This window comes from Sardina pilchardus, chromosome 12 (assembly GCF_963854185.1).
Source record: "Sardina pilchardus chromosome 12, fSarPil1.1, whole genome shotgun sequence".
In the NCBI taxonomy this organism is placed as follows: Eukaryota; Metazoa; Chordata; class Actinopteri; order Clupeiformes; family Clupeidae; genus Sardina; species Sardina pilchardus.
The window spans coordinates 4,711,546-4,722,280 of record NC_085005.1 but is presented as its reverse complement, the minus strand read 5'-3'; the positions used below and the strand labels follow the sequence as shown (position 1 = coordinate 4,722,280).

Sequence of the window (10,735 nt, the reverse complement as noted above, 5' to 3'; positions counted from 1 at the left end):
GTAGTGTGTGTCTGTGTGTGTCTGTGTGTGTGTGTCTGTGTGTATGTGTGTGTGTGTGTGTGTACTAGTCACCTCATTGCCCCGACGGAAGAATGTTGCCTGAGGGAAAGAAGGTCCTCAAAGCCAGCCTTCCACCAGCTGTCGTGCTATGACCCTTAAAACAGCCCACATGCCTTTGAGACAGCGTAGAGGGAGAAGGAGATAATATATTGTTCCACATAATGGAACCGCCTGCAACTCTTTGGTGTAATTATCATTACTTTTTATCAATTCTTGTACCACTAATAACAGTCTAATTGGGATTTTACGAGGGCATTAATTTCAGCTTACAGTTATAATTTTATTGAAATGCTCTTGAAAAACATTGTCAGTGGTGCTACAGCATCTTCAGTGGTGTAGTCATTAGAAAATCTGATTTCAGTGTAAGAGCAGCTCGGAAAAAACCCATCTCAGATGTTTCAGTCTAGGACCTGCTGTTGCCTCAGACACTGATATCACATGTCATAAACTCTGCAATCATTAGGCTAGTTCTCGTCTTCATAATAACCAACAACTAGATTTCATCTACATTAAAAGTGCATAGATTTCTACTATCTATGTCCATAGTATGCTATACACACACACCAGACACACACACATGCACACACACACACACACACACACACACACACACACACACACACACACACACACACACACACACACACACACACACATTTGAGCTTGTCTATAAGTCAGGGGTAGAGTGTCAGTTTACTATACAGCAAGTGTCCAGTTCAACGCCAGGACCTCCCATGGTGTGTTGTATGGGCTCAAATTCCCAAATACCCCAATAAGGTTCTTACTTCTGCAATATTGTGAAGCCCACAGTGTCCAAGCCTTCAAAATTTATATCACTAATACTCAGTGCCAAGTTGCAATAAATCTCTCTCAATTTCATTTCTTTTAGTCAAGATTCAACGTCCCTCAAGGTCTACTCAAGGTTCCTTGTTTTTAAATGCCATATGTTGGGACTTGCTGTTGCATTTTGTTCTAAGATTCATACTTTATTTGGACTTGGATTGTTGCTGCTCACAGCTACAGTATATTTCTCCATTTGGATTATATATAAAAACAGACCCCCAACAATTAAAACAAAATGGCAGCTTGCTGTGAAACAGAAACATTAAAATGAGTAACAATGCCCCCCGACAATAATTAGATCTCATTTGTTTACATTTTCTGCGGTCTAGAAATGTTGATGAAGTTGTTAGAGGTGATAATTAATGTAGTCACCGGCAACGCTTTGTTTTCTAGCTGGTGGGTTGTCACTCTTCTGACAGCATCAGCGCTCTAATTCCCATTGCGTACACACAGCCATTATCTATAATAAACGACCAGGCTATGTATAGAGAAAACACATAAATTATGTACTAAAATGCACCACAACCATTTACACTGCCTCACAGCAACACTTCCAAGACGTTACGAAACAACGAGAATATAACCATGGTCATTTTTCTATTTTCTTGAAGTAAGTCTCCATGAAAGTGCTCATCAGTCTGTATAGATTTTGACTTTTGCGGTACAATGTACAATGTTGATGCATTCACCCTTGACCCCTGCATAGGGCATCAGCATCGGTCTGTGTGTGTGTGTGCCCTGGTGCCTGTGCTGATATTCTGCTTGGCACTCTGGCTCCTACGTGTGCGTCCAGCTATCGATCGGACCCCTGCCCACCCATCTGTCTTGGAGGGAAGGCTTAATGCGGCATAATGTTTCCATAACGGTCCTGTGTTTCGCTTCGCGTCTGCGTCCCCCTGACATAACGACTGAACTTTGAATTTGGGGTCTCATCGATCTCCAGGCGCCAGGGGCCATCATAACCTGAGCCTGGCGCGAGTATTCGGAGGCAGAGAGCGGAGCGGAGGAAGCCCTATTTATGTTGTGTGTGTGTTTTTCTCTCTCCGTTCCCTATCAGCAACATTTCTCCAGAGTTAACTGCTCAGTGCTGAAAGTGCCTTCCATAGAGCAGACGGGGCAGCAGTTGGCCTGTAGTCTATATTCACTCTGCTGTGGACACTCTCAATGGGGTTCCCATGGGGGTGGAGCATTACTTATGTTCACAGCCTGAGGAAAACAACACACTCTGCCATAGTTTAAGCCATTATCCAGCCATTATTGTTGATTTGTTTAAGTGATTTTCTTTATCGGGAGATCTGCCAGGCTGATCATTTTCTCGATGCAAGCAGAAAATTGAGCTACAATATAGTGTAGCAAGGCTTCTTTATATACACTGTCAGTGTAAGGCATGGGGCCCTAATTTAATGATGCCTAGATATAGCTCATTTACAGTAATAACTATTCAAAATCAATTTGCTCATTTAAGACCATGGGCCGTAACCACAAACATCGATGAGTCGGCTCAATGCTTCCACATACCCCGCGATAGATATAGCTCTAGGACCTATGGTTTTCTTTCAAAAATGTTTGCTTTCCATTTAAAGACTACAGTATCTGAACATTTTTCCAATTTAGAAAGCCGTAACCTTCAAACGTGATTGAATGGAAGACAAAAGCACACAGACATATTGTGTACATTGTGAACACAAAGGCAGGATTAGTCATTTGCAGTTTCATTAGAACAGCAAAAGCCATTTAAGACCATTTTCAACTTGGAGATGCTGCCTGTCACATTGTTGAATTGCTTGTTTGTTTGTTGTTTTTTGAGTTATTCTGTTCGCTCAAATTTGCTCAGACAGAAAAGCTGATGTTATGCCTGTGTGCTTATTGATGCTGCTGTTGATGTGTATATGGGGGCCCTCATGCATTTGCATACAAAGGATTTTGTATAAGGGAGAGAGAGAGAGAGAGAGAGAGAGAGAGAGAGAGAGAGAGAGAGACAGACAGACAGACAGACAGACAGAGAAAGAGAGAGAGAGATAGACTCACCATTTGGATTAATCATGTCTCATTAACTCCACACATGATTCGGTTCCTGCTTTCCAACACTGGTCTTGATCACGTTTGGCCGTGAGTTGCACATCAATATTTTAGTAGCCATTATGCGGCTGATTGAAAAACACACAGTCCTGACAGCTGCTGGCAGTAGCGGTGAGATGAGGTAATTGGCTCTGTATTGGGGAGGTGGGTGACCTGCAGTACCCTGTGATTTGATGGTATTCTTCCACCCTCCAGGGCCGAAGCGCACATCTGCAGCCATATTGAATGAGCTCATTTCTGACACACAAAACCTGGGACATTACGCGCTGCTGAATGGGGTTGTGATGATCAACTGATTCCACTGCTTTTTTGCTATCTTCTTGTGTGTGTGTGTGTGTGTGCGCGTGATTGTGTGTGTGTGTGTGTGCGTGTGTGTGCGCATATGTGTGTGTGTGTGTGTGTGTGTGTGTGTGTGTGTGTTGTGTTGTTGCCTGGAGTTGAAAGGATGGCCTGTACGATAAGCACTCAGCTGGCTTCACATACACCCGGCCACCACAATCGAATCTTATAGCTGAACTATAATACCAGGCACCTACTGTCAGGTTAGGTTACGCGCCGACCTCTGTGATGTCAATGACCTAAGACTTCTATGTATACAGATAAACCCCGGACTGTCTGAGGAAGGTGCTCAAGTCTTCCAATAACCAGGCGTTTTAGTATACAGTATAAGAAGGCAGTGGAACATCAAGGCCCTGACAGTTAACTCACGCGTAAAACATTCGGTCTCAGTAAACAGCTGAAACTCAGGTCATTTATATGAGGGGCTTAGTTTCAAGGCTTAAACTAAGACTCAGAAAGAATAGAAAAGAATCACAGAAGAGAGACGTTATCTTTACCATCCTGTTTGGGAAGTGGTAGCCTCGTCCCAAAACAGAATACAAGCTGAAAGAATCGGACGTTGGATTAAAATAGTTTTATAATTCAGCATTTTTAAATACAGCAAAAATGCGGCACAATACAGCTTGTTTGTTACAATATGTAGGAAAAAGATAATTCCATTTTGTGGTGAGAAGGAAAAACAAAAGAAATTAATCCAATAGACGTAGTAATTCCATTTTGTGTTGAAAAAGGAAAAACGAAAGAAAGTAATCCAATAGTGTCGAAAAAAGCAAAGAGTCCAAATGAATTCTTGTTCAGTGGTCTCCCTTGTCTGAGTGTAAGGCCACGAGCAGCAGGTGGATGATGCGGAGTTCCGATGTTCACTGGAGCACTAAGTCCCGCATACTTGGTTTCGCGACGACGTACGGAGTTCACATAATAACTATCAGGAGCTACAGAGTAACACAACACGTAAGACGAGGAAAGAAGAAGAAGCAGCCCCGGACTTTGGTTGACCTGCTACTTTATAGTCCTGATTTTTCCGTGACCCCATGGTCCTCCCCTACACATTCCTGGGGCGGTGCCCTCTTCACAGAACTTGATGGAAACTAAACTTACTTCAGAACATTCTAGACAGTCAAAGGCACACATCTCCGGGTTACAGAGCGGAGTTTTACATACATTCAGTGTTGACGAGAACATTCTAATTGAGACAAAGATGCGTTCAATATCGGCATTTACAGATTTTAACACACAAACAGTTTACATTTGATAACAGCCATTACACATTAAGATGTAGCATGCATATTACATTCTATTGAGAGTACTTGGTTACATTCAACAGTCTAGGCTACTTAAACATGTTGGTTGGTTACGTACAAACATCGTACACATTTGCGTTCGCAGGGAGTAAATTTGTTACATTCAGGATTATAAGTATTTCATTGCATTTGGTTACATTGTCGTGGTTTGTTTAATCAGGTAAGAAAAGGCATGTCTTTATTGAAGGCACGTAAGTCATTTAATAGGATTTTCATACATTTTTATTTTCACACATTATTCTCCAAAAACCCCATATCTAACGTAATACTTCTGGTATGTTGTATTAGTCAGCACTTTCATAGCATAACATTGTGTTCAGTCATTCATTCTGTCGTTTATTGGATAAGAATTGTATAGCGTCATTCATCCAGCCTTCACAACTTTCAGTCTCACACGCTCTTCACCAAGCATTCATTTCAGTCTTTCGGAGCTATTTGTTCAAATAGGCCTAATCACACACACTCTTCAACAGTTACGCACATTCCTTCTCTTTCATTCAAACTGGCGCACTTGATTCAACAGTGGTTAGCGGGACAACAGTGTACTATATGGTTTCTGTTACGTTACTTTCTTTAAGCAAGGTTTCAAGGCAGGTGTCTCTCCTTGAGAGGACATCTCACATCTGGCTGATTTGCGCTGACGCAAAAGCAGCGAAGTGGGCGCGAATTCACGCATGCGTTCGGTGCTCCATGGGTGGGGCCTAGGAGTCACGACACCCCCTACTTGGAGCAAAGGGCGCACAGGGGATTCAAGTCAATATGTATTGCAAAGAAGCCCAAAGGGCTCAAGTTTAAGAAACATAAAAACACATCAAAACGACATGGGTCACTGGATAACTGTAGGCTAAATAATTGAGATCTGTCGATATGGGGACAGGGTCCACAAGCATAAACCAAACGTGTTTATCAAATCAAACATATTACCAGGATACACTATCTAAAGCCATGGGATCCGAGGGTTGTGTAGTAGTCCCTTGCCCACCACTCAAGCCTAGCGGAGAGATATGTTCCACACGAAAGGGTATAATTTTAGCCTGGAGCAAAATTAACAATACTACTGTCTTTCGGTCACCTCTCGCGTCGCCGCACTCGAGCTTGGGGCCAAGGTGAGCTTCAACAGAACCCAATCCGATATGGCTTGATATTCCGTGATTTGTTGAGGTGGAGCTTGAGCCACATTTGAGGCTGTTCTCCTCCATTCGGTTTGGACTACATTAAGAAATAAACAAAGATTTACCCAGCGCCCCATTGCCATACATGTGAGGCTTTTTCAAAGATTTGTGTGATGCTTGACTATGCGGAGTGACCACACGACTATGTGCAGGATGCTATTAAGACTCTATAGGTTAACATGTTGGTGGATGCAGAAAAGGGAACTATTCAAATCATACCGCGCGACATTCAAACTTCTCGTGCATCACAGAATACATTCAACATTGCATAATGTATAGGGTGGAATAACATGCAGGGTCATAAACCAGTACATTTCCAAACAGGCCATCAGAAAAGGTGAAGCTACAGTACATACCGGGAATGTTAAAATCACACAATATTAGTCCAACAAAGTTAGTCGAGGGTAGCCCATTCAGTCAGATGGAAAACGAACTTATTGTTATATATTAGTCTTCACAAAGACACAACATAAGTAGTAGAGGAAATATGTCGTTGTATTTAAAGTTAGCTAATAGTCCATCAACAAATGATCATGCAAAATCAGTAGCGTAATTGATCCTACGATACTCACATGTGTGAACTGGCACAGCAACATAGCACAATGGTTAGTTTTCGCAATGACATGCGGATTAAGATCATAAGTGGCAAATTGTTAAAAACATGCATACTAAATGAGCAGCCTACTCTGCTTTTAGAATAATGAAGTTATCATATCTGTCAATTGTACTACTCACGGAATAAGCAGAAGTTGGAAAAGGCCTATGCCTCCGGAGATAAGAGTTCGTCTGAAAAGTGAAGTCCAAGCGCAACTTGGGCAGAGACCCAAAGCTTTTACGCACAGGGTCGTTCTACGTTGCGGCAAATAATATCACAAAAATGTCGACAACATAACTTTAACATGGTTAGAACGATCTTGATAATGACTAGTCCCATAATGGATAAAGCATTTGGGTCCGTATTTCTTTATCATTTAACACTGGGGAAATTATTGACATTTCTCAAATGTTCAGAAACGTCAGAAATGTTCTATCTTCTGGCCTACCACATCTATAAGGCCTTCAATAACGTTGAGAAAGTTAAATACTGTGGCACAATATTTACCTAACTAAGTATAATTAACAAAAACTTACGTATAGACCCAATTACGGAACTGCTTGCCCATAGAAGTGAGTCCTCACTGTTGCTCAGCACTTCGTGAGTTTTCAGGACTATAATAAGAGATGGTTGAGAGAGATGCTTTGTCATGAAAGGTCTAAAGACATCTAACTGTCTTACTTCGTACCTACATCGTACCTACATGGGAGGCTCCTCCCCTACCAGTTCTTCTTACCTACTCTGCGTCGGGGTCATCTGCAGGACCAGCATGTCTGTTTGCGTTCACTTCTACATAATGTCTAAGTTTACTGGGGTTAACAATATCCAAGATAAAATGTAAAATACAAATTCCCCTTCTAGTAACTAGGACATTCCCTAAATGTGTCTAGGAATGGACTGATTGATTTTGGTTAGCATCTGCAGGAATCCTAACACCCCTCTAACAATAAACCATTAACGTTATCTCCCACTGGGAAACATCCAGCTGTGTGGGTGTCTTCACACTATCCCGTATTGAGAACTTTGCAATGGAAATATATGTTGTCTCTCGTAGAACATTATTACTACAGCTGAAATCCAAATAAACCTATTAGACCATTCCTATGTCTGTCACCGAATATGCATCCACAAGTTTGAGGTAGCTAAGATGATTCTGTACGGAGTAACTTACGTTTAAGTTTACTCTACGTTTCTGAGAGCCTCGCGCATTGAAAATCCAGAAAACCAATTTCACTTCTTCCAGCGCAAATATGCGTAACTGATTTCCCTCTTCACACTGCGGTGTGGTAACTTAGGCAAAACCTGTAAATTCAAATACATCCATATGACTTTTGTAACATGAACAACTGCTAAGGATAACCGAGCAACACACAAACAGTGTCCAATTAATAAACAATCAGTAAATTTATCTTCATGTTAACAAAGCCAAAGCAACAAGTGTCCAAGACGCGTGTGCATCTGTTACTGAACACGCACGTAAAAACTGAGAAAGTCTGTAAGTTAAACCAATGATATAATAGTCCATTTCTGCCACACTGTCCGCTATTACCGAGTCATGTCACAGGATTCTTACAGAATCAGGAATCTCACAAAAAGTTGTTTCTTAATCAGACGCTGTAGCTCAAATTTTCAATAAATTGCTTATTTGGACACATACAACTGTTTCCCTGGCAACGTCACTATAATTATCCTATTATTGTCTACTTTACGCGCAATAGATATGTCAACTTGCGGGCGCGCCTATAGGTGCGGGCAGAAATCTCTCAATGCAATACCATTCAGCACGAACCAATTCCAGAAGGGACGAGGTTATCGGGACTTTCAAGAAAAATGGCATACGAACATACAAACATGACAATAGTCTCAATCTCACATTGAACTGTAACAACATTAGTATTGAACTGCCAATTGCCCAAGTGTGACATTCTCCACATGAAATTTCGTTCCTCTGCATAAAGTTATCAATAACTAAAGAGGCTCATCTTGCTCATCAATATCATAAGAGCACAATGCCCTAACCTTACCGTAACTTGTTCTACATCGAAAGTTATATGCATGATATTACCGAGTGATATGGAACTATTAAAACCTATAGTAGGCCTACATGTCAAAGTTTGCATTAGTCTTGCCCAGTGGTCTTTGAATTGTATCAAATCGCATAACATGATAGTCTCAACAGGACGGTTCACGGAAGACTATCAGCAGAGCCTATTCCAACTCCGACATTGTACAATTTCGTTTTTACCTTGCCCAAAAGTTTTCCATGGAACCATTTAACGTCACTTATTTCTACAATAAGGGTAATAGGATGAAACTGGAAAAGGATACTCTACAAGTCCTTGGTCTACTGACTGAGAGCCATTATCTGATCAGATCCTCACAACTCCACAGAGTTGGTTTCCGTCACGCATCACTGCTTCCAAGGCTCCTCTACCCAAGCCTAGAGGGCTGCCGAGATGGTTGTAAAGTAACCCCAATATACATCGCTGACGTTTTTACCAATCATGGTCATTCAGAGGATAATTACCCAATTAAGTCACTATACGTCCAAAATGATTTGTGTAAAGCAATGTTACAATATCCAATACATGCAATCTAACTAGAAATGGCCAACGCTCCTCTGAGATTCTACGTGTTGACTGAAGCAACCTACTAACGAGGATCCTGCGCAAGTTTCACTACGGACCCGATGAAATAGACTTGAGAAGTAAAGCCCCAAATATCTAAACAGTTACCATTCACATTTGCAACCTCCAATTAACGTAGTACGTTGTTATAACACATATGCCTATAGCCTACTCAACGACGAAATTCTATCTACTGACTCCAAAAAGCCTATGTTAGGGAAACCATCTAATGAGAACGAGGTGTGATATCCTACTGCGCACTTAACAGCACAATTAGTTGATATTTTTACTTGATAAGGAATTCAAATTCAACCTTTTGAGAAGATCAGCTCCTGGACTTTGGGGGATTCCTTCGAACTCTGCCTCACAAAACTCATGTGATTGTAAACGTCTGGAAATCACTATCAGGGTCGTCGGATGGTCCTCAAGGAAAAACACTCAGACATGTATCAAAGGACAAGTCATTGTAGTGAAGGCTAAAGACTTCCAAAATGTAATATTTACCCAAGTAACAACGGTGAATCTGGCTATGGCATCGTCCTCTGCCCGAAACAGAACTTAACCTACAGAAAATATCTTTCCCAGAGATAGCCTAACTGTCAGGAAAATGTTGGGAAATTCCACTACGCACAGATGTTGGGAAATTCCAAAACGTTGGAAACTCCAAAAATGTTGGGAAGTCCGCTACCCCCAACAAGGGTCATAAATCCGACTCTGTCCTGATTAGACAGGCGACAAAAAACAGAACACCTTGGGATCGTGAGCTCGAGAGGTTTCCCATGTCAATTCACAATTAATGGCATTTTTGGTTGCACCTGGCACATCGTCGGAATGTCAAACTCCCAAGAAGTGGCGCCGTTCCCTAGAACGGTGGTCCAAGTACTCACAAACTCCGAATACAATTTTCAGACTATGGTTATGTTGGACAAAATCACGATTAGTAAAAAGAATACACAACATCAACGCATCTTCCCGCACCTGTGCTTCATAGCACAACATATAGTCATGGGCTGATGTGAAACATGTCGAATATAAAGATTACCATTCTATGTAAACTACTATCCTAAAGATTTGTTTCGAAGACCGTCTAGAGCGGAACCCCTGCGCCCACAAATGAGCAGTGGGTACGGTTCGCAAAACATCTCCTTATCTACTCCAAACCCCAATAAACGTTGTCCTTTCCACATAAGAATCATTTTAATCCCTTTTCGAACTGCTGTTTGCTTAATGTCCAAAAAAAAATTAAAAACTAAAGCCCGATGATCCGGCAAACATCATCTAGTAGGCCTATGTCTAGTGGCAACTGTACGTAACTATCAATTTATCCATTCTGCAAACTTTCAGCTAGACAGGTTACCATACATGAATGAAATCAAAGACGCATCTTGGTGGATTAGTTGCAAACGAAACAATTAGGCTATATTTGATTCGTACTTTCAATAGTTTACGTAGGCTATACGTAACCGAAGCCCTTTTCTCCCTTCACTGACCACAGTATTCCATTGAAACCAAGCGCAGGCTATTAATTTAAGACGTGGCACTTACACTTTCCTCTGGTTTGATTAACAGTCGTCTCTCTCCGTCTATGCGACGCACGAGGTTCAAAACATAGTCTTTTTATTTATTTATTTATTTTGTTTTCTAAAGTATTTTACTCGCTATGTTGAACTGTCTCTCATCGTCCTTGCTTCTTCAGCTTGTGACACAGACGGGTGTGAC

The 10,735-nt window shown here is 41.4% G+C and overlaps 1 protein-coding gene across 2 annotated transcripts in view; it reads left to right on the top strand.

The window, feature by feature from the left end:
* Positions 1–10,735, top strand: part of fam184ab (family with sequence similarity 184 member Ab) — a 151,162-nt gene that overhangs the window by 55,242 nt on the left and 85,185 nt on the right. The gene's annotated exons all lie outside the window — the stretch shown is intronic.